At 40.3% G+C, this 25,323-nt stretch overlaps 1 protein-coding gene and 1 long non-coding RNA gene across 2 annotated transcripts in view; both read left to right on the plus strand.

The window, feature by feature from the left end:
• GAB2 (GRB2 associated binding protein 2) overlaps positions 1-25,323 on the plus strand; it is a 190,036-nt gene that overhangs the window by 94,639 nt on the left and 70,074 nt on the right. The window lies entirely within an intron of this gene.
• On the plus strand, positions 1,013-14,607 carry LOC116598239. The gene is made up of 3 exons (XR_004289008.1): positions 1,013-1,817; positions 10,374-10,378; positions 14,598-14,607. It is a non-coding gene; the product is annotated as an uncharacterized LOC116598239 (long non-coding RNA).

The following is a 25,323-nucleotide window of genomic DNA, read 5'->3' on the forward strand; positions in this document are numbered from 1 at the left end:
TAACTGCATCCACTTGTCATGTAGCCACAACCACCATCCGCCTCCAGAACACTTTTCGTCTTGCACAACAACCTCTGCTCACTTAACAATAACTCCCTATTCCCTCATCCTGCAGCTCCTGGCAACCACCATTCTCCTTTCCTGTGTCTCTGCATTTGACTACACTAGGTACTTCATGCAAGTAGAATCAGACAGGACTTGTCTTTTATGATTGACTTATTTTACTAAGTATATAGCTCTCAAGTTTCATCCATGTGATTGCATGTCAGAGTCTCCCCCCTTTTTAAGGCTGAATACATTCCATTGTATGTATAGACTGCACTTGTTCCTCCATTCATTGTCAGTGAACACTGACTTGCTTCCACATTTTGTCTCTTGTAAATAATGCTGCTAGTACCTGTTCGAGACCCTGCTTTCAGTTCTTTTTAGTATATACCCAGAAGTGGAATTGTAAGGTCATATAGTAATTCTATTTTTAATTTTGGGGGAAACTGCCACACTGTTTTCTGTAGCAGCTGCACAATTTTACATGCCCAATAGTGCACAAGGGTTCTGATTTCTCCACATCCTCAAAAACACTTGATTATTTTCTTTTTTTTAAGGTAGCGAGCCATTTTACATGGTGGTATCTCATTGTGATTTTTGTTGGCATTTCCCTAATGGCTAGTGATGTTTGGTATTTGTGTGTGCAACGTTTATATTTCATCTTTAAAAAAAAAAATTTATTTGTCAGAGCACACAAGCAGGGGGAGTTGTAAGCAGAGGGAGAAGCAGGCTCCCCCCTCCCTGTGTAGGGAGCCCAATGTGGGACTTAGTCCCAGAACCCTGGGATCATGACCTGAACCAAAGGCAGATGCTTAACCAACTGAGCCACCCAGGCATTCCTTTATATCATGTTTGAAAAAATATCTGTTCTACCCCTTGGCCCATTTTTAAAATCAGGTTGTTTTGTTACTGTTAAGTTGTAGAAATTCTTTATATATTCTGGCTATTAATCCCTTATAAGATAAATGATTTGCAGATATTTTCTCCCCATTCCATGGGTTGTCTTTTCACCCTTTTGTGTCCTATGATTTACAAAAAATAGTAAACTTTGATGCAGTCCCAATTTATTTATTTTCTTTTGTTGCCTGTGCTTTTGGTGGTGTATCAAAGAATTCATTGCCAAATTCTGTATCGTGAAGATTTTCCTCCATGTCTTCTAAGAGTTCTATAGTTTTAAGTTTTACATTTAAATCTTCGATCCATTTTAGTTAATTTTTGGGTATGATATAAAGGTCCAGGTTCATTTCTTTACATCTGGTTATGGAGTTTTCCCAGCACCATTTGTTTAAAAGATATATGTTGTTTCATTTTATATGCACGATAATCCTGGGATGTGGCATAACTGTTTTATAGATGAGAAAAGAGAAATTAAAATATCCCTGAGGACACCCTAAATGCCACCTCCTTTGTAACCTTGGTGTGCCAAAGGCATAAAAGAATAGGAAGAAGGGGGGAAAAAACCAATTACGATGTAAGGTGAGAAGAGGTTAATGGAAAGAAAAGGAGGAGGGGGACATGCAGCTATCCCTGAGCAGGACTGAAATGTGTTTAGGGTTCACTTGAGAGACCCTCTCCTGCCCTTTTTCTCTCCTCTGTCCTCCTCTGTCTGTGCTTCTCTGACTCTTTCAAGGTAACTCTGAGTTTGCTGTCTCTTTTGAAATTCTTCTAAGAGGGTCCTTTAAAGTTTTTCCACAGTCTTTCCTCAGCATGTTTTCTCAGCCTTATCTGCTGTCAGTCCCTTCCTACCACTGTGACCTTGTCCTTGACACACTGTGATCATTTTATTCGTGCTGCCTTTTGTGCATTACATTATAATTATATTCATAATGGTTACGAATGTGTAATCATTCAGCATATGCAATATAGTCTTGCTTCTAGGGATTTTAAAAGATCACGTGACATAGTCTATGCCTACCGGTGACCACAGTCTAGTTTGGAGAACTCAATACACTTTTATGTGCACTTTACCCCTAACTATTCTTTTTTTTTTTTTTTTTTTTAAAGATTTTATTTTTTATTATTTTTTATTTATTTATTTGACAGAGAGAGATCACAAGTAGGCGGAGAGGCAGGCAGAGAGAGAGAGAGAGAGGAGGAAGCAGGCTCCCCGCTGAGCAGAGAGCCCGAAGCGGGACTTGATCCCAGGACCCTGAGATCATGACCTGAGCCGAAGGCAGCGGCTTAACCCACTGAGCCACCCAGGCGCCCCACCCCTGACTATTCTATATAACGTGTAGTCCTTGCAACATTCGTGAATGGCCGGGAAGATAGGGGTTTCCTCCATTGTACTTGTAGGCTACTAAAGGACAGCCAAGTCGAGGGTTTTGGTGAAGTCACCAAGCTAGAAGACTGAGCTGGGACTTGAAGCTGGATGACTGACTGCAGGCAGAACACTCAACGACTTTAAGCAACTCTGTTCTTGCACCTACAGTATGCCGATAGTAGTATCTACCTCCTAAGTGGTTGAGTGAGCCCTGACCACCAGCCAGCACACACGAATAAAGAATTGAGCACAATAGTGACGCATTATGTTGGTGCTCCAATACAGCACTGACATAATGTGTCAATGTGACACATTAGGACCATGTGACAGTGATTTGTCTTCTCTGTGATGTTTTTGTCCCTGTTGTAACACACTGTGTATTACTTTGGAAAAAAAAAAAGTCTTGAAGTACCATCCCCATGCATTTGCCTTAGATTGTTGGGAATATTATTAGCCATCCCTGACCTACATGTGAGTCCCGTGTAAAGCACCTCATGTGATTGCTGTCTGACTCAGGCACCCAGTGAATGGTGCCTTCACTTCTCCTTCCCAGCTCTGTGCTTTCACGAGCTGAATGACTTGGGACTAATACTTCTAAGTCCAGTGGCTAAGGAATTAACCCAGTTAGGAACAGAACACATACTTCTCTCATATTTTTCAGACAGTGAGTTCTTTTCCATTTCTCTTTCTGCAGGACCTTTTTTGGGGTAGGCAGATTTAAGTTTGTAGAATCACTGAGGCAGAGTAGAAGCTAATCTCTACATCAGTCTTATTTTCATTTATAGAGGCCCCAGGACACTTGTGTGATAAATGGTGCTGTGCAAATTAAGATGCAACTAAGGGTCTCTTCAGTGTTTCTTGAATTAAGTTTATTATGCGTGGTAATTTGCTCCTAGAGGCTTTTGTTGTTATTTGTTGTAGTGACTGTGGCAGTAATGAGCCTGCTCCCAGCATAGCTTGGCACGTGCAGCATAGACGGCTTATTTGCATTTGGCAGGACTTCATGGTGTACCCTGAACAAGTGAATCAGCCTTTTGGGGGGATGGGGAAACTGAATCATAGGGAGACTGTGGGTCTTGCTCATGGTCCTCAGTGATCCAGAGATGGGGGAATACCAGAGAGTTCTGTGCTCTGTTCCTAACTGGGTTATTCCTTAGCCTGTGGAGTATCAAGCCCATGTCACTTAGCCGTGAAAGCACAGAGCCGGGAAGGAGAAATTAAGGCACTATTCACTGGGCGCCCGAGTCAGACAGCAATCATAGCAGGTGCTTTACGCAGGACTCACATGTGAAGCAGGAGTGGCTAATAATAGCTCAACAATCCAGGGTTCTGATCCCATCTCAAGACTATGTGCTTTATTGTAATAAACACTTTATTTGACAGCTACATTGACCCAATCCATTTGAAGATCTTCCAAAAAAAAAAAAAAAAAAAAGTTTAGGGGGGAAAAAACCCATCAGAGTGATCTCAAAGCCAACATACTAAATCTTATACACACCTGATTCTCATAAACAACCTTGTAGGATAAACAGAGCAGGTGATACTTCTTCACAGGTCAGAGAGGTCATGGAACTAGCTGGGGTCACATCATAAATGCAGACTAAGGATCAAACCCAGGTTTTCTGATGGATCACCACCCAAGATTCTCTACAGATTTAACATGAAATGGTATGTCACCTTGTAATTTCATATTTTCAGCTCTGGTGCCTACCTCTGTTGTTGAAGCTTCGCATGTCAGACCTGGAAAGTTGCAGAAGTTCTTGGCTGGGAAATGTAATGCAGGTCTGAGGTAAAGGGAGGAAGCCTTGGTTAGCAAGAAGAGTCTAGAATACAGAGACCAAAAGCCACTTTGTAGTTTTGTATTTACAGCTAACTTACTTGGGTGCTTCATGCCCCAATTTCCTCATCTTTAAGATAGGATAATCATAGAAATTATTCATAAGATAGTTGTAGGGATGAAATGACTCAATCTATATAAAGTGCTTAGTTCAGTGCCTTGCACATAGTAAATGTATTTAGTTTTTATTATCATGGTAAGTACCACACAGCTTGTAGAAACCACAAATAATAATCTCCCTCTTGCTTTCTTCATACTTTCTTGTTGAGGAATTACAGGGAAATAGTCGGTCTGTTCTTCAACTTCCTCCTCCTCCCCCTGGTCCTCATCTTCCTCTTCCTCCTCCTCCTCTTCCCCTTCTTCTTCCACAGGTCAGCCTGGCTCAGAGCTTAGGGTAAACACCAAGGACGTTCATCTGGTTATGGCATTCATTTGGTTCAGGGCGTCTTATATAATGTTCTGCCCTGTGACGTAGGCATGGAAAAAGAATTGTTTCCAGGCCTAGAATTGAGAACAAGTTTGGTATTCTTAGTCATCTGCAGGAAGGCACAAAGCTGATTTTTATCCATAGATCCAACACTGGACAGCATTGTTTACTAGATAAAAGCATGTCAGTAGGACCCTCCTGTACCTTTTCCCTTGTGTCTCTCCCCACCCCCCATCTCAGGACCCTCAGGTGTCTGGCCTCCCCATGACCTGGCCTTGACTGAACTCCTAACAGGTACGACCTTCAGGGCCCACTGTCCCTGTCTGCTGTCTCCTCTTCCTGACTGCAGGTGCCTTACACTTTCTAGGTGTCTGGTTACTCTGGTAAACTAATTGTGTCTTAGGTACTTGTGGAAAGAATTCATGAATAAACAAATATATTGAGGCAATATAATAAGCAGTACCAAGTCATAACATCCTCTGCCTGGCCCAGGGCCTGCCACAGGCAGCGGCTCAATGAAAATTTGTTGAATAAGTTATAAATTACTTTGGGTGTAAGGTACATTTACTGTCCTAACCATGTGTTTGAAGCCTCAATCAGATACTGCTTCCTTTGTAAAGCTGTTCTCATATCAAATATAAATTCTCCCACTTCTGTACTCTAATGAAACTTTATGAGAAAGTATGTATATATATATATATATATATATATATATATATATATATATATATAACGTTTATATTATATTCTTTATTTAGGGAAAGAAAAAACCCCAGCCTTTCACTTCTAATTCTCATAAGAGCCATGTCAGGATTATCATACTCATTTTGTGTTTGAAGAAGTAGAGGCTTAGGCAGTAAGAAAGATCTCAAGTTTGCATTGTTTATAAATAGCAAAGCTGACCCCCAAACTTACTTTCAGCTATTTAATTATTTCTGTTGGAATATATTATACAGGTGAGTGTGTATTTTATTTAGTTGTGTGCATGTTTTCACCACGAGAGTGGAAGCCCCCTTTAATCTAAGGACTGTCTCTGTCTCATGTGTTTGCCTGTGTTCCCCAGGGCTTCACACATAAATGTTTGAAGGTAAATTGCTGATTTTAACAGGGTTCTTCAATGCTGCAGTCTAAGGGGTGACCAATGACAGAATTTTGTACAGAACCAGTGCAGAGAGAAAAAAAAGTTTCAGGGAGAAGACAAACCTTTTCCCCTGTGTAGAGCTCCCTAATGGCCCTTCTTAACTTTTTAAGTTGGGCTGTAGAGCATACCCCTGTGGGTCCTCTGTCTGGTGGTTTCTGATCCCTGACTGTGGATTGTACCACTAATAGGGCCTTAACCCGCTCTCATACGTGAAGTCACAGCTCTGACACATGGCACGGACTCAGGACAGCAGTGATGGTCCAGCACCGCCAGTCCCGGGCCAAGGTCCTCCAGGGCTAACTGAGATTCATCACTATTAATATCTGAGTTTCTATTAATACCCTCTTTTCACTGTGAGCTAATTTAAATCTTCTGTTCTCTCAGCTATTCTTAGCTAAATGTTCTTGGGCCCAGGCCTGATTCCCAGTTACAGATCATAACTCTCCATTTTGGTTTTTTGTGTTTGCAGAAATAATAGGAATTCTACTCCTGTTGATTCTCAGAGGGGAGGTGGGGCTGTGTTGGAATTTGGGGTAGGACAATTCTTTGTTAATGCAGAACCCTCAGTGCATTGTTTGAGGTTAGTATCCTGTCCCCTGTTCTATTATGCCTGTGGTGGTCCCCAGGTATGACAGTTTACCCCTCACCAAACACACATATATTTTCAAACCCTTGGAGAGGGGGCAGTTCTGCCACTGGTTGAAGGCGACCATAACCTCATGTCTGTTTCTGCCACCTCGATTCCATTGACTCCAGTCCCTCTCCAGGGCGGAACTCGGAATGGGGATGTACCACTTCACATTTTGAGAAAAGGTTTTCAGCTTCTCCAGAGCGTCTCTCTTTGGGGGAGGCAGATTAAGGCTCTGAAATAGGATCTCCTCAGGGACTGGGCTGCTGAGACCAACTGAATGTCACTGTTACTCGGTCAAGACAGGTTTTAACCACACATTGGGACGAGGTGGTAGCAGGAGGTAGGGAATGGGGAGTGACTGTTAATGAGTAAATGAATGTGGGGTTTCTTTTGTGTAGAAGAGAATTAGGTGGCAGTAGGTGCTGGCAGTGGTTACCCAACCTTCTAAATATAGTAAAAGCCTCTGAATTGTGTGCTTTACAGAGTGAATTTTATAGTATGTGAATCACATCTTAATTTTTAAAAAATGCACGAGTCTGCCCTTCTTAGTATTTTCCCACCTATCACCCAGTTTCTCAAGCTTGAAACTTAAAAAATCTTACAGTCACTTTGGACACTTGCCTTTCCCTTAGTTTCCCTTCCTAATGGGTCCTAAGTCATTCTCAATTCCTTTTGCATTCTCCACCCCTCTTACTAATGGCCGCACTCAAGTTCTCTTTCCTTGTCTGTACTTCTGTGACCATCCCAGCTTCTTTTCTTGTCTCTAGACTCTGCCCACCCTCATCATCCTTCCAAGATACTTCTAATCATGTCTTCTGCAGCATTTTATTGTGAAATATAATGCACATAGAAAATACAGTACAATAAAGGAAAGACTCATATTGCTACTACTCAGGTCAAAAAAATTGACAGCACCTCCTAATCATATTCTTCTTACTTCACTCCTCCCTCCCCGCTGAATTATGACAACTTTTGTGCTTCTGCTGATAGCTTCACCATGAGTTTGTGTATCCCTTAGCAGTAGTGTTAGTTTTGTCCATTTTCGAACTTTATATAACTGAAGTCACGTGTTCAGTCTTGCTTCCTTCTCTCAACTTTAACATTCTTTCATGTCATTGTGTGTAGCTCAGTCCTATATTTTTAAAAGTATTTATTTATTTGTTTGTTTATGTTAGCATGCACAAGCAGGAGCAGAGAGTAGAGGGAGAGGGAGAGAATCTCAAGCAGGCACCCTGCTGAACATGGAACCAACACGGGGCTCCATCTTGTGACCCCGCGATCAGGACCTGTGCTGAAGCTAAGAGTTGGGCACTCAACAGACTGAGCCACCCAGACACCCCACAGTTAATGTATTGTTTTTTTTTTAACTTAGATCTAATCCTCTTTCTTCCAGTCACCTAGATAGTAGGTCCGTGCTACATGGTGTGGCAGCATTCGAGGCTTTCCGTTGATCTGATCTTAATCTGCCTCCTTAGCCTCATTTGTGACTTCTCTCCCTACATTTTTTCCTTGAATCACACAAAGAACTTGTCATTCCCAGAAGATGCCATGTAGTTCTGTGCCTCCGCATGCTTAAAATCTGGAATTTCTTCCTACCCTCTCCGCCGGCACAGTCTGTGACTCCCTTTTCAAAGTAAGATAGATGGGTCTCTTTCCTGCGTTGCATAACTCTTTATGCCCTCCTCCTCTTTTAACACAAGATGCCTGAGTTAGAGTAACAGATAATGGTTATTGAGCATATAGAGTGAGCTGGGTGCTGAGATTGGATTGGTACTAAGTAGAAGCTCCGTAAATGTTACTTGCTTCGCCACTTTGTATGGTGGATGCTCCGTCCTGTAGTTGAATTCTTGGAATGTGACGGCATTCTTCTTTACATCCTCAATATAGGATATTGTAAATCACTTTCTCTATTCAGGTGAATCCTTTTTTTTTTTAAAGATTTTATTTATTTATTTATTTGACAGAGAGAGATCACAAGTAGACAGAGAGAGAGAGAGAGAGAGGGAAGCAGGCTCCCTGCCGAGCAGAGAGCCTGATATGGGACTCGATCCCAGGACCCTGAGATCATGACCTGAGCCGAAGGCAGCGGCTTAACCCGCTGAGCCACCCAGGCGCCCCTCAGGTGAATCCTTTTGAACCCTTTGCTAATGGTCAAATTTCTGGCTGATGTGAGCAATCACTCAGGTATTTGGAGATTCCAAGAGGACTTTGTGCCTAAAGAAGATGACTGTCCTCTATTTATGGTTTGTTTAATGTTCCATTTCAGAACTTTGAAAATGAATTTTTATTGTACATTTAAACTTTAGGTACTTACAAACCTCTTTCTCTTAATATAACCGCAGTTATAAGCTTAATTTGGCTGTTTCTCTTGAATACTTCACAACATATACAACATACAAATATAGTGATCACAGATCTTATGTGTATATTCATGCTTAATCTTATCTTAAAACATCAACGCCTTGAGTTTAATTAATTTCATTATTTTTGTACTTACTTGCATGCTCTCCTCTGCCATCGCTATGCTTATTTTGACATCTTCCCAAGATTTAAATTATAATTTTTGACTTCCCCAGGAAAATAATCTTTCCCAGAGAAATAACAAGAAAATAACCTACTAAAATGAAAAGTGAAAACACCTTTTGAAATTGGCCAAGTCCTGGTTTCCGGTGACAGACTAATTTATCTTTGGTTGGGGCAAATGGCTTGGTCACTGTGTCAGTGTTGTAAACCTGCCTCTGGTTATGAGGCTGAACTTCCTTTTTCTAGATGAACCTCAGTGACATTAATGCAACTGTAGCTAATGACTTTCATATATGTTTTGCTTTCTTATATTTTCATATCTTACCTTGAAATGAGGAATTTTTTAGTCTCTTGCTTGGCCAGAGTTCTAAAATACTATTTAGTGATGATGATGTTGTGACCTGAATGTTAGCATTATTCAGAACTTACTTATGCCTCGATAGTATGTCATTATAATTAGTGATGTATCTAGGGCAGTGGTTTTCAAAGTGTGATTCTAGAAGTAGTAGCAGCATAAGCTTCTTCTGGAGAGTTTTTTAAAATGCAAATTCTCAGACCCCTGACCCCAGATCTTCTAAGTCAGAAACTCCAGGAATAGGGCCCTAACATGTCCTGTAGGTAATGCTGATGCATGTTTTGTTTTTCCTGATGGATGTTAAAGTTTGGGAAGCACTGCTAGAAGTTGAGAGAATATGAGTTCATGGAGTCAGCTGTCTTTTGAAATACACTATTGCACACTCATTCTACCTGGCCAGTGTGCCTGACAACCAGTGCTTTTTAACTGTTAAGCCCCTCGCCTTTTGGTTTGCTATCTCTGTGACCACCAGTGCCGATTAGTGCTTCCTGTTGTTTGTATAATTTCTACTTTTTCTTGTACTTCTTACTAACTTGTAGTTTCCTATGTTGATCCTTTCTCTCCTTATACCGATAGAAACAAATATGCACTCACACTTTATGTCACATATATTGCTTAACAGAAGAGAGATGTCCAGTATCTCAACTCCCTTCTTATGAAATTCAGTAAAAATACCAAATAAACCCCATTATAGTTGCCTATTTTTTATAGAAAAAACCCTTTGTACGTTTATTCCTTTAAGTATCATATACTCCTGTTTTAACAGGCTCAACTTTTAGACTTAAAAGTTTACAACTTGAGGGGCACCTGGGTGGCTCAGTGGGTTAAGACTCTGCCTTCAGCTCGGGTCATGATCTCAGGATCCTGGGATGGAGCCCCGCATCGGGCTCTCTGCTTAGTGGGGAGCCTGCTTCCCCCTCTCTCTCTGCCTGCTTCTCTGTCTACTTGTGATCTCTCGCCCTCTGACAAATTAAAAAAAAAAAAATCTTAAAATCAAGAGTTTACAACTTGGATATTAGGAATCACTTTATATCTAATCCTTCTGATTTTCAGCAGTCCTTAATATTGTATGTTTTTTTAAAAGATTTATTTATTTGGGAGAGAAAGACAAAATGAGTGGGGGCAAGGGGCTAAGAGAGAATCCCAAGCAGACTCTGTGCTGAATGTGAAGCCCGACATGGGGCTCAATCCCACAACCCAGAGATCATGACCAGAGCCGAAATCAAGAGTCAGACGCTCCACTGACTGAGCCACCCAGGCATCCCTCTCTGCACATTTTAAAGCAGCCCTTGCTTTTATTATTCAATAAACAGCACATACAGACCTACTTCTTTTTTTATTCCACAATATGGAATCAACTCCCCTCCAAAGTGTTGTGATGGCTTTGGCAGAGAGTACTACTCAGGACCCACACTGAGGGCTGCAAGTGCCCATGGGAGACTGTGGTGTTCACAGCACTGCTGGCCTGAGCCACTCCCAGTGACTGAGTTGGCAAGTTAATTTTTTTCAAAGTTAAGAGTTTATATATGGGTGCTAGAGCTAACTTTCCTTAGAGTGTGTAGTTGTGTTGGCCCTCTTTTACATAGATATCAGGCCGTATTTTTAGTTACCTACTATGGTCTCCTTGCACTGAGTTATGCCCAAATACAGGGGTGATTAGAGGCACTTGTTCAAAACAATGAGAAGACAAAGTTTTTATTTGTACATAATGCTTTTTAAAAAGCCTATGTATCTTGCCTTTTGGTTTCCTCTCTATAACCGCGTGAGATAGGTGGACTTTGCTTCATTTTACAGATTAGGAAACTAAGGCTTGCAGAAGTTAATTGACTCATTAGGGTCACACAGCTAGTAAGTGATACCTGGGATTTGAACCACAGCTTCAAATTCTAAATCCTGCTTATTTTCCAGTGTACCACGCATTACCACGCATCTTTTCCGTCTTTTGTTTTCAGGAATCTAACAGAACACTGGTATATCTGAAATAACATAAATAACATTCAAAATGAAACTTGGAGCTATAAATGAAGAATGCTTACACATGAAATCTCTACTGATAATTCTTTTAGAGAAATTTCCTATTCTATTTTTGCTCTACATTGATTGCTTTAGAAAGCATATAGGTTTGGATTTGGATGAGATTGATTAAGGCAGATTAATAAATCATGTTCTGGTTTCTTGAAAGCTCTTTTCAGTTTAGGATACAGTCTAGTAAAGTGGAAGGCTCTAACAAAAATAAAGTACCAAGTGTGTAAGTGTAAGTCAGGCATGGTGAAGAGATATATTTAATGTAAGGGGTATGTATTCTAGGTATTAAACTGCTGGAATCGATTCTTTATTTTTGACTGCTGCAGTGTGACATTTTTTAATCAGATAAGGATTAAGGTCAGAAATGGTTTGTTTCAGTTAGAGAGTTTTATTTAGAAATTAACCAAGGGTTGAGCCTGGGAGATACTTGACTTTTCCTTGAGGAAGCCATAGCTCCCTAGTCGGAATCTGTAAACTTTTGTTCTGAAGTCATGGAAGAAATTAGGACCTTGGGAAAGTTTCTAGAACCCCAAAGGGCACCATGCCACTGAGTCAGGGTGCATCAAGATGGAAAAATTATCTAAAAATTGAGTCCCTACTCTGGTTTTTATCATCTTTATTGTTCACTCAAGCAAAGGTGGAGAAATAAAAGGATTAGGTGGGTTTTGCCTATTAAGATGGAAGGTCCTGGTGCTTCTATTTCCTGAAGTGGTCAGTATCTAACTCCATGGAGACAACTCTGCATCAGCTAAGTGGCCGCCATTGGACTATACAGTTATCAGGCATGCCTTGGGGGCCCCAGAGCCCTAGTGTCCCACTTCCCCTTCTCTGTTAGATCCTCTGTTCCACATTCAGGATTCATTCCTATATTTAACCCCAGTCTGTAATCTGGGATCATTCTAAAGTAAATATAAATCATTATACACCACTGCTAGGGAAATTTTGGGAATTTAAAAGATAAGTGGTATACGTATGTCAAATCACTACAAAGTATACTTTGAATATCTTGCAATTTTTGTGTCATTTATACCTCAATAAAGCTGAAAAAATAGAATTCCCAAAATTTAAAAAAAATGTATATAAGACTCACGTTAGAATAAAAAAATCTTGGATCCTATCTTTAAAAAAAAATTACTGGTATAATAATCCATGGCATGGCAAATGAGACTTGGATTCTTGTTCCAGCTCTGTATGGAACTGCCATGTATGAGGTTAGTAGGTCATTACTGTTTTCTGGATGAATGTTCCTTGCAAAATGATGGTACAAAATGATGGTAATAATCCCTTTCTTGCCTTTTCATAAAACAATTTCAAAAATACAAAAACAGAGATTTATACTCTAATATCCTATCAGTACTGGGTCTTCAGCCAGAATTCTGTTTAGCTGTTGCTTTGTGAAGGGGAAGGTGAGCATGGCCCCTGCCCTTCTAGAGAGTCCCCTCCCCAAATACATTTGAACAGAATCTTGAAGGATTAGTAGTATTCGACAGAGAACATCTCAAAGGCACCTACTACAGGACTTCTGGATTGAAGCACATAATTCTTCCTGGAGTCTGGGATGTTTATGTGAGTAAGAATAAGAATAGAGAGAATGGTGTAGAAGGCAATTACAGGAAGCAGCTTGGGATCAAATGAAAGAGAGTCCAGACATGATTTTGAACTTCATACTGCAAGCCAGTGCTTCCCAAACGATTTCATATCATATTTTAGATCTGTGTGTGTGTGTGTGTGTGTGTGTGTGTGTTCAAACACACACATATATTTCACTTTCACACTTTGGGTAGCTGGTGGCCAGAAGCAACTGGTCCCAAGGTGACTTCAGCTTTCCTTAGGGCTGAAATAATCAAATCCATTCAGTAATTTGGCACACTCTCACTGGTTGAAAAATTAAGAGACCTAAACACAAAAACTGAAACTAAAAACCTTCTAAGAGAAAATCTTTTTGACCTTGGGGGGTGGACAGGATTTTTTTTAGATAAGAAATAGAGGACAGAAAAAAAGACTGAGCTCGATTTCTTCAAAATTAAAGATACTTGCTCTTAAGAGATACCATTTGAAAAATGCAAAAGCAAGCCACAGACTGGGAGAAATATTCTTAGTACATATATCTGATGAAGGACTGTACCCAGAAATATATAAAGAAGTCCTACTCTTCCGTAATAAAGCAAAAACAAAAAATGAACCAAAAAAAACCCCTCAACTTAAAAATGGACAAAAGATTTGAACAGACACAAAAGATCACAAAAGAAGATCAATAACCAATAAGCACATGGGAAGTTGCTCAACATCATTAGTCATCAGGGAAATGTAAATTAAAAACAGTGTGATACCACTGCACACCCACTAGTTTAGCTATCGTGGCTGTGGTTTTGGAGAAACTGAAATTCTCATAAATTGCTGATGAGAACACAAAAATTGACAGCCACTTAGGAAAAGAGTATGGCACTTTTCTTAGAATAGCAGATATTCACTTACCATGTGACCCAGCCATTTCACTTCTAGGTGTTAAACCAAAATTAAAACATGTTTGGAAAAAGACTATGTATGTGAATATTCATGGCTGTTTTACTCATAATAGCCCTGAACTGGAAACAGCCTAATTAAATGTCCATAAATAGGTCAATGGATAAAAAAAATTATGGTACCTTTGTAAAACGGTGTACTATCAGTAATTTAAAAATTGACTCATGCAGCAATACAGCTGAATCATAAAACTTTATATTGTAAGAATCCAGCCACAAAAGAATATATGCCATGTGATTTCATTTCTGTGATACTCTTGAAAAGACCAGTCTAATTATAGTGATAGATAGTAGATCTGTACTTGCCTGGGGCCAGGATGGGGAGGAGAGATTAACCTAGAAATGGTACAAGGGGACCCTGTAGGGTGTTGGAACTATTCTGTCTTAATTGTGGTAGTAGTTATATAGTATGTATATTTGTCAAAGCTCATACACCTGAACTCTTAAAATGAGTGAATTTTATTGTATATAAATTATACCTCTGTAATGTTGATTTCTTAAAAAACAAGGATGGGAAAAGGGCATTAGCCCAGAGATCATTGCATTAATGCTTTATAAAGACTTACAAATTAAATGAAACTCTTAGGGCACCTCGGTGGCTTAGTTAAGCATCCGACTCTTGATTTCAGCTCAGGTCATGATCTCATGGGTCATGAGATCGAGCCCCGTGTCAGGCTCTGCAGTCAGCGGGAATCTGCTTGAAGGGTCTTTCCTTCTGCCCACCCCTCCACTCGTATGCATGCTCACTCACTCTCTCAAAGAAAATAAATCTTTTTTTTTTAAAGATTTTATTTATTTATTTGACAGACAGAGATCACAAGTAGGCAGAGAAGCAGGCAGAGAGAGGAAGGGAAGCAGGCCCCCTGCTGAGCAGAGAGCCCTATGTGGGACTCGACCCCAGGACCCTGAGATCATGACCTGAGCTGAAGGCAGCGGCTTAACCCACTGAGCCACCCAGGTGCCCATCAAAGAAAATAAATCTTAAAAAAAAAAAGCCTTTAAAATAGATCATATGGAACCCATGGAATAGTGTCTGTATGGGAATGTGTTTCAGATACATATATTTCAGGCAGCAGGACTGATGTAAATTAGGGCTCCCAAGAGGCAGCCAGGGTATTTATTTGATCACCTGAGTTAATCTCCAAAATTAGGTTCAGTTTCTCCTTCCATCCTTTGAATTACTTCCCTGCATTTATATTGGGTGGTGTGATTAGGGAAGAGAAAGCCAGCTTCTGGAAGAACCCCATGTTCATCCTGTACCTTAGAAAAGCTTTTCACAATATTCACTTATGACCAGCAAATTCCAGAAAGCACTAGATCCTTTGCTCTAGTTCATGTATATCTATAGTCTGAGAATCTTCAGGAGAGTATGTCTAGTACGATAGGGCAGGAAGATCTGCCTGACGTTGCCAACCCCTTGTTTTTTCCTGTGGCTCAGAATGGCAAAACTATGAACCATAGCAGTAGTGTTCTCCCCTAGGCCTGGCTTCACAGGCCCAGTTAATGGACCAGAGCTGGAAGTACAGCCCAGATCTCCATAATCCGCTTATTCTTCCAGTACAGCTCATTAAATTGTAACCATATTTTATCAACCATTGTTAATAATGTAGTTATGTGTTTTTCCAAATGGGATTCTTGGACACTGTAGTATCCCTGGATCCCACTCCAGACCAAGTGACTCTCAGTCTCTGTTGGGCCTAAGACCTGGGCATATCTGCTTTAGAATGTGTGTCTCAGATATTCTGATACATGCTCAGGGTTTGAATACTGCTGTTGAAGCAAGGAACTCACACAGTCAGGTATGTCTTTAAGAAGTATAAAACCAGGTCTTTAGGGAAGCCAATAGAAGACCCAGCAGTCTTCTCTTCTCCCATTACTTGAAGTGGGGTATTCTAATGAGAGAAGCCTTTGTCCTAGAGGAAAGGAAACAGTTTAACTATATTGATGGGAATTATTTGTCTATCTTTCCTCCAACTTTGCCCTGGTTTTTTTCTGGTAACCTTTACTTAATTCAGAGCTTTAAATACAACTTGGATCAGAGCATTCAAGGACATGAAAGGGAGGTTCCTCAATGAAATGACCTTTGTTTCTCCAAAACACAAGAGGTTGGCAACAGCTCATTTGTTGTTTTGTCAATGGAAGAGGTAATTCCACTAATGGATTCCCTGAGTCCTCTGCAGAAAAATTGACCTGGTCTTTGGGGAAAAATTGACCTGGTCTTTGGGGAATCAATCTCATAGAATTTAGTCAATGTAATCACTCATACAAGGCCCTTTGGTTTCCCAGATGTGACCCTCTTTCTCTCACACATGTAAAATTCATTTTACTCCTTTGTTTTTGATGCATTCAAGGCAAAGAATGGACAGAGTGCACTATGATAGGCTTGTCAGAGAGATGTGGCTGTGGTTCTCACCATAAGCCATGACACAGTCCCAACTACTTGCTCAGGTGGAAAATCTTGGGAGTCTATCCTTACTCTTTCTTCTCCCATAGCCCTCATTTCTGCCATATCCTCCTGTATCCCCCATATTGGTAAGCTGGTCATTTTTTTTTTTTTAAGATTTTATTCATTTATTTGAAAGACAGAGATCACAAGTAGGCAGAGGGGCAGGCAGAGAGAGAGGAGGAAGCAGGCTCCCTGCTGAGCAGAGAGCCCGATGCAGGGCTCAATTCCAGGACCCTGGGATCATGACCTGAGCCGAAGGCAGTGGCTTAACCCACTGAGCCACCCAGGCACCCCGATAAGCTGGTCATTTTAGCCTCTCAAATATATCTTGGATATATATGTCCTTTGCCACTGGTCCAAATTGCTATTATTTCTTGAGCACCTCTCTGTCTGGCCTCCATGCTCATGCTGTTTGCCCTCTTCATTCCATTTGCCACAAGCTAGAATGATCTTTAGGAAATATAAATATGAAAAAAAATGTAAAGCCATTCAGTGGTCTCATGTTCTATTTTTTAAAAAAAATACCTACGTAGATGAAAATGTGAAAGTTCCCTTATTCGTTTCTCTTATATACCCAGTCTTCTCCACAAGGAACCACTGGTACCATTTTGGAATGCTTTTCTAAGCATTTGCAAAACACTGGAGAGTGTGTGTGTGTGTGTGTGTGTGTGTGTGTGTGTACATATATGTATACTGTGTGTACACATATATGTGTGGTGATACACATTCATATGTGTCCATAAATAGGATCATAGTACCTTGTTCTTGAGCTTGTTTCTTCAGTTGCTGATATATCAATATGTATATATTTATCTCTGATTTTTGGGATCTTGTTCTATTTAAGATAAAATTTAAACTTCGTTAAATGACCTACAAGGCACTGTCATCATTTGTCACTGCCTTTTCCTCTTGCTACCTTCCACTCTGCTCACTATGCTTCAGCCATGAACCCCCTCCCATGAGCCAAGCTTTATTTTTCCTCAGGGCCTTTGGCTGCTCACCTGGGGACATGACAGTGGTTTGCTCATGGTAGACTAAGTCCTTGAAAACATGTACATTTATCCAATTCCCTTATGCACTGAATTTATTAAGTATTCATACTTTTAAAAAATGTAGACACTGTAATCAATAAAATAATTGAGTTAATGAATTGATAGTTTTTATTTATTAGCTAATAGATACTATAAGTCATTTTGCTCTGTGGGGGGATTCTCAAATTTTAAATTTTATATTAATACTTGATATTAAGAATGATTGAGCTAGGGGTGCCTGGATGGCTCAGTGGGTTAGGCCGCTGCCTTCGGCTCAGGTCATGATCTCAGGGTCCTGGGATCGAGTCCCGCATCGGGCTCTCTGCTCAGCAGGGAGCCTGCTTCCCTCTCTCTCTCTCTCTGCCTGCCTCTCCGACTACTTGTGATTTCTCTCTGTCAAATAAATAAATAAATAAATAAAATTTAAAAAAAAAATGATTGAGCTATACACCAAAACTAATCCTAATGTCAACTAAGTTGACATTGAATGTCAACTACAACTTTAAAACAAGTGATTGACCTAAAGGAAAAACAACAACATAAAATTCAGCATGTGAAGCTCTTAAAATCATCTCAGACCACTTTTCCAGCCTTCCTTTCAGTGATTTCCTTTCCGCACAGTTTTTCATCCTCCTTCCTTCAGCTTTACCAAACTTAGCTTTATTATTTGAACACACCAAGCTTTCCCATATATAGTCATTCCTCCTAATCACAGATGTCAGATTCTGCATTTGGAAATTTACCTACTTGCTAAAATTGATTTATGGACACCCCCCCTCCCAAAGCAGAATGTACAGTGCTTTCTCACATGGCCAGTCACAGACACGCACGTGCATGGCACGGTGAAAAAGTTCAGTCCCTCACACACACACTCCCAGCGAAAGTAGCACAAAGTGATGCCCTGTCCTCTTGCTTCAGCTCTCCTGCTGTAAACAAGTGTTCTTTTCTCCATCTGTTTAATGCCATGTTTGTCACATTTTTGTGCTTTTTATTGGTGGTTTTGCTGTTTAAAAAGGCCCCGAAGCAGAGTACTAGAGTGCTTTCCAAAGCTCAGGAAAATCATTCTGTGCCTTACTTCTTGGAGAGAACAGACACATTTATAAGTTTCATTCAGACTTGAGATACACTGCTGTTGTCTGAATTCAAGGTTAATGAGTCAACAAGATTTATTAACTAAGGAGTCTTTAAACACAAACATGAATGAAATAAGATTATGTATCGATTAACAAAAATACTGTGACCATAGAATTGCAGGAACCAGCACTGTTTCTTCAAATAGCAAAACTCCTCTCATCCTCTAAGACCCAACCCAAGTGCTTGCTTGTGCCTGCTTTCTCAGACTTGTCCCAGGAATGGTGGTTCTCTGTTCACAACCATTAGTAGAGCATTGACCTCAGAGGGCTGAGTTACCTGTGTCCTTACCATAGATTCTTAGGTCCTAAAGGACATGGTACTTACCGGTTGGATACATGTCAGTTGAACAATTGGAAGGAGGTGGGGGAACCAAAAAGGAATGGGAAAGGAATGGGAAGTAAAGGACACTGAAAGTGGATTGAATAATGAATATGGTAAGAGCCTGTGGGCAGGACCCCTGAGTTACTCTTGTGGTAGCAAACAATTCTGGGTCTCAGGATAGGACACGTGTTTAAGACCTGTGTTGATTAGTGACCTCAAGTTGCCTTTAATGAGAAAAGAGTTTAAGTCGCCTAAGCCAAAAGGGAAACTTGGCTCCAGGATCAGCCTGGGTTAGGACTCACATTGCGTCAGGATCCATCTTTCTAACTCAACACTGTCTGGGTTAGCTGTCCTCAGACTCAACAGCTGGTGGTCACTACAACTTCAGGCTTGTTTCATTATAACTTTCTGTCCAGTGAAAGAGAGAGCCCACTTTGAGTAAGCTGCCTTCGATCATGTGCCCATTGTCAAACCAGGCATTAACTGGCCTAGTCTGGGATCCCATGATTTCTACCCCAGAAGCCTAGGGTTGGAGTTGGTTTCACATAAAAGATCACATAGAAGTGATCTTTTGTGTTTATGGTTTCTGTGTGCTATCTCACCCAGGATAGAGACAGAATCCTGAAAGTGTTATATTAGCAGGTCATCTGACTAAACGGTTTTGTTTGTTTTTTTACCAAAGGGGAACAAAGAGATTTTTTTAAATATATTTTTTCATTGAATAGTTCTAAAGTACATAATGTGTACCAAGTACTTTGCTAAATGCTGGTGGTACAAAAGCTCCCTGACCTCACAATGTAATAGTCTTCTAGTGAGATAAGGTTTATTCTCTCCCCTAGGAACAAAGAAGTTTCATTGGAATCAGAAGAAAACTTTATTACTCAGATGAATGAGTCAAGAGCATGTGATTATGCTGCCCTTTCCTAGGGTATTTGAATTTGAGAAGTGGAAATAATTCTGGACTAGGAGCTCACACCTGCATTCTAATCCCTGGATTGCTATTACCAGCTGTGAACTTGACCATTCATGGATGCTCTGGCCAGTGTGTCTCAAAGTGTAGTCAGCATGTATTTGTATTAATTTCTCAGGTTCTTTCTGGACCCTAGCTCTGACCTGCCAGAAGATCTGGAGTTGAGATCTCTGCCAATTGTTTAGCCTCGATGAAACTCATTTTTCTCATCTGTAAAAATGGGATCATAGGGACGCTGGGTGGCTCAGTCATTAGGTGGCTCTCTTTGGCTCAGGTCATGATCCCAGGGTCCTGGGATGGAGTTCTGCATTGAGCCCCAATGGGCAAGCCTTTTTCTCCTCTCCCCCTGCCGGTTACTCCCCATTGATGTGTTTTCTCTCTCTCTCTCTGTGTCAAATAAATAAAATATTTTTTAAATGGATCATATTTGCCTTGCAGCATTGGTTTGGATTAAAATGTGATAATGGAAAGAAAGCACATGATACGTAGCAGGAGCTCAGCAAGTGCCATTTTTTTTCCCTCCCTCAGGGTATAAAGTCACTGTGGTCGAGAGTAGTTGAAGAATTCCTAGAATGAGAATAGCAAGAAGCCCTTCCTCACTCAGGAAGTGTTCCACCAGAAATATGTGACTGTTACGTGGTCAGCTGGACTCTCTTATTGTTTGTTCTTAACTGTTATGGGATATAAGATTGGCCTAGTGTACTTCATGCTGCAGTGTATTGGGATATGGCTGTGCCTCACGCACTCACAAGTCAAGTCAAATTCTTCCCTGTCTTTGTGATTGTTGGAACTGGAGTTTCACTAAGAGAAAGGGGAATGTGAGCATGTGTATGTAGGCATTTGAGGCACTGATGAATTTTTTTTTTACCAATAAAGTGAAGAACTTTGGAAGATGCAGGTATTGTGTTGTTGTTGTTTTCAAAATTTTATTTATTTATTTGACAGAGAGAGAGAGAGAGAGGCAAGCAGAGAGAGAGGGGGAATCAGGTTCCCCGCTGAGCAGGGAGCCCTATGTGGGGCTCGATCCCAGAACTCTGTGAGATCATGACCTGAGCCGAAGGCAGAGGCTTAACCCACTGAGCCATCCAGGTGCCCTAGATACTGTGTTTTTAATACCCCTGACTAACAAGGTTAGTCTGTTGATACCATCCAGTAACCTCAGATTCTGAGGTTATGTTATAACTAACTATAATCTTCACTTGACAGGATTCTCCGAGTTTATTGGCCGTTTTTGGCTTTGCCTTCATCTGAAAGAGGGAAGTTCAAAGGACACACCCATTTCTAGGAGTTACACAAAACCCTCTTCCAAGAAATGTCTTGACCTTTCTACAATTTTAACCACAAGGCATGTGAGATTTGGTATCTAGAAAGATGATATGAGGCTCTAAGTCCTTAGTCATCAAAGAAAAGTTCTGTTATCTTTGGTATAATACCTAAGGCAGGGCAGAAGATTCTGGAGTTTCAGAAATATTTTCAACTGTTCAGGCCGAAAGTACAAGGGGGTTCTAATTAATAGTAGGTTATGAAGAAGCACACATCCCTCTATTTTAAATCAAACTGGGAATTATCTGATCGAATGATGTGTTACTGTATTAGATTTTCTTGGTTTAAAATACATAAGACTCAAAATTGGAAGAGGCCATCGCCCCTTGTCTGTCTACTGATCTGCTGCTTGAACGCCCTTTCAGTCTCCCTCCCCACCCATAGCTAAGCCAAAGGTCAGCCAACAGATCTTGCCCAATACCTCTCTTTTCCTACATAGTTTTAAACACAGCCATTCTCATGTGCTTATAAATTATCTATGGCTTCTTTCCTGCCATTATGGATTTGAGTAGTTGTGACAGAGTATATAGCCTGAAAAGCCTAAAATATTTACTCTCTGCACTTTACAGAACAAGTTTGCTGACCCATGGCCTGGGCCATCTCCTCTAGTGTCTCCAGTGCTAAGTAGTTCTCCAGTTTCCAAGGGCCCTGCCGTGGACCACTCTTTCAGAAAATTCTTTCTTACTTACACGGAGCCAAAATCTGCTTTTCTGTAGTATGTGCCTGTTGGCACTAGTTCAATTTTAGTATGTGGGATCACCCAAAATAAAGCAAATTGCTCTTCCATGTGTCGCCCCCTTACATCTTAGAACGCTACAATCACGACTCCCGGCAGAACCTCACTGAATCCTAGTACTATAGGATTTCAAGTCCCCTCATCCCTACCAGAACTGAACACATCTGGTGCATAATGACCAGTGTAAAGCTAAACTGAGCCCCCCAGGGTTTTCTAGGTGCCAAGAGCAATAGGAAGATGTTATGCCTCATTCTACATGCTACTTTGGAATCTAATGTAAAGAACAGAGACAGGTTCCCGGAGAACATGCACTCTGCTCAGCCACAGGGAGTGATGCAATTTCCAGGTCCTGTGTACCCACAGTCCATGTCTGTGGTCGGGATGGTTGTGAAATGGTTTGGGGTTTTTTTTTGCCAGGATTTGGGTACAAAAGGAAAACAGTCATTTCTGTTTCATCAGAGAAGGTGGTGGTGGTCTCTTCATCACAGACACAAATGGAAGGTTCTTTCTTGAGAGTAGGCCTGTCTACCATATACTTCTTTAAGCCCTGTTGTTGAATAAAGTGATTTATATTGTCTTTTCCTTGCTGTCTCTTGGCCATCTTCTCTCACGATTACAGATCACTGCAACAGCTTTCTAAATAATTTTATCGGCCTCTTCTTTTTCCTTTCTCTGGTTTGTTGTCATCATTCTGCCAGATAATGGCAGGGCAACAACTGTCCTGTCTCTGTTGATCTGTACGCTTCAGTGGCTCCCCATTACCAATAAAAGAAAAGCAAAATTTCTTAGGCTTTCCAGAATGACCGAGCTCTTCCTTTTCTCCTTTTGCACGTTTAAAAGAGATTATTACATATTCTGTGAACTTATCTTACATTTTCCAATCCCCAGGCCTTGGTCATAGTGTGTACTCTATATGAAATGTCGATTTCTCCTCCCTTCACAAACCATATATCAAAACCATATATCAAAAACAGTATCTTCATTGTTCATATTCATTCATATTTCTCATTCTCTCTCCCTGCCCCCTTCCCAGTTTGATTTCCCTGATTCAGTGGCCTAACAATATATTATGTCTCTTTTTATGTTACTTATAAAAATTTGCTTTTTTTTTTTTTTTAATTAAGTAGGCTCCACACCCAATGTAGACTTTGAACTCTGAGATCCGGTGTTGCTTACTCGATCAGTGGAGCGAGACAGATGCCCGCAAAATTTGCCTTTTATTTTGGGGACATGTGTTCATGTCTTTTGTTCCTGCAACATTGCAAACTCATAAATTACTTGAAAGGAGTGGTTAGATCTTGCCTCTTCTCTCTATCCTTCAAAACACTGAGCAGAATTTGTTCTTGTTTTCCTGAATACTGTAAAAGGAGCTTGTTGATTTGGCATAAGCAGTGAAATAGCAGGAAGAACTGAGTGGAACTAGATGATTTTGAGCCTGAGACACTGGAAGAATAATCATACCTTTGACCAAAAAAGGCAGAACATAGAGGAATCGCTGATGTGTGATACAGGGCAATAAAGAAGGAAAAAAATGCTGGCTTCTTAATGAAGACCAAGTAGGAAGAATAGTGAGTGGGAAATGTGGGGATCTTCTATAGTGAGAACTCTCCTGCCCATTTCATGATCTTGGAGTCTCCTTGGACTGCTTTAGACTCAAGATCTATGTACTTGCCCCTATCATGGCAAGATTTTTTTAACTTACTTTTTCAAGTATTTAAAAAAATTTTTTTAAACTTATTTTTTTACAATAGATTTTTAAACTTACTTATTATTCTATGTACTAGTATTAGTTTTGTATTTTACCCATTTTGTATATGTGGTTACTGAGGCTTAGGAAAGTTTTAAAAATTTGTGCAAGTGTGTAGAGCAAGAACTAGTACTGTAATTTGGGTATTTTCCCTCTGATCTGAAGCTTTTCTCTTCCCACTCTGCAGCATCTCCTTCATTCTGCTCTCCTCATTTCTCTGTATTTGTGACACTTTCTTTGAGTTTTCATTGATTTAAATTAATAGTGTTTCTTCTGCCTGGCTGGGTTACACCAGGAATTAGGCAGAATGGGATATCCTTTAAATCTTCATATTGTCTACTTGACATTTTTAAGTGACTTACTATAGTTTATTATTGAAAATGGGAAAAAACAGTTTCATGATAAGATGTTCAAGCCTAAATATGTATACTTGTGTTTTAATGAAATTTAGCTATTTTGTGTAACTCTATAAATAAGAGTACTTATGCACCAAAGGAAGGCCTTGTGTGAGGATCTGGGGAAGAGAAAGACCAGATCCTCTCTTCTGAAAGAGCTCTAGATGTTGGAACTTTGGGTGAAGGATGATAAAAAATGGAAACATTTTTGGTAGCACTGAATATAAGCAAAACTTTGGAGAATTTAGAAAAGAAGGAAGATTGGGAGGCTTTTCAGATCAGAGGAAATTGGGAGTGTGGAGGTAGAAAAGTATGTTTAGGAAACAGTGAACATTCAACTTGGTCTGAGCAGTTACAGCGTGTGCGTAGATATATAAATGTATGTGTGTGTATATAACGAAGTATAAATAAAGCAGTAGACATGAGATGGGAAAGTAGATTTGAGCTAAATTGTAAAGGCCCCAAAACTGAGCCCCAGAACCCAAGAGTGCATCAACAGATGGAATGGATAAACACAATGTGATATATACACACGACAGAATATTATTCAGCCTTAAAAGGGAAGGAAGTTCTTACACATGCTACAACATGGATTAACATTCAAGACTTCATGCTAGTGAAATAAGCCAGCCACAAAGGGCAAATATTATACGATTCCACCTATATGAGTAGTTAAATTCATAGAGACAGAGAGTTTAGTGGTGGTTTTTAGGAACTGATAGAATGGGGAATAGAGAGTTAGTGTTTAATGGACCCAGAATTTCAGTTGGGGAAGATGAAAGAGTTCTGGGGAAGGATGAGGTTGATGGCTCTCCAACACTGTGAATGTACTTGATGCCACACTTGGTGTAGTTAAAATGGTAAATTTTATGTTCAGCATATTTTACCACATTGAAAATAAATTTTAAAATTTTTAATTAAAAAAGCCCGTAGGCTGCAAGTTGGTGCAGCCACTTTGGAGAACAGTATGGAGATCCTTAAGAAATTAAAAATAGATCTTCCCTATGACTCTGCAATTGCACTATTGGGTATTTACCCCAAAGATACAGATATAGTGAAAAGAAGGGCCATCTGTACCCCAATGTTTATAGCAGCAATGGCCACGGTCGCCAAACTGTGGAAAGAACCAAGATGCCCTTGAACAGATGAATGGATAAGGAGGATGTGGTCCATATACACTAGGGAGTATTATGCCTCCATCAGAAAGGATGAATACCCAACTTTTATAGCAACATGGACGGAACTGGAAGAGATTATTCTGAGTGAAATAAGTCAAGCAGAGAGAGTCAATTATCATATGGTTTCACTTATTTGTGGAGCATAACAAATAACGTGGAGGACATGGGGAGATGGAGAGGAGAAGGGAGTTGAGGGAAATTGGAAGGGGAGGTGAACCATGAGCGACTATGGGCTCTGAAAAACAATCGAGGGTTTTGAAGGGGCGGAGGGTG

This window comes from Mustela erminea, chromosome 9 (assembly GCF_009829155.1).
Source record: "Mustela erminea isolate mMusErm1 chromosome 9, mMusErm1.Pri, whole genome shotgun sequence".
Lineage (NCBI taxonomy): Eukaryota > Metazoa > Chordata > Mammalia > Carnivora > Mustelidae > Mustela > Mustela erminea.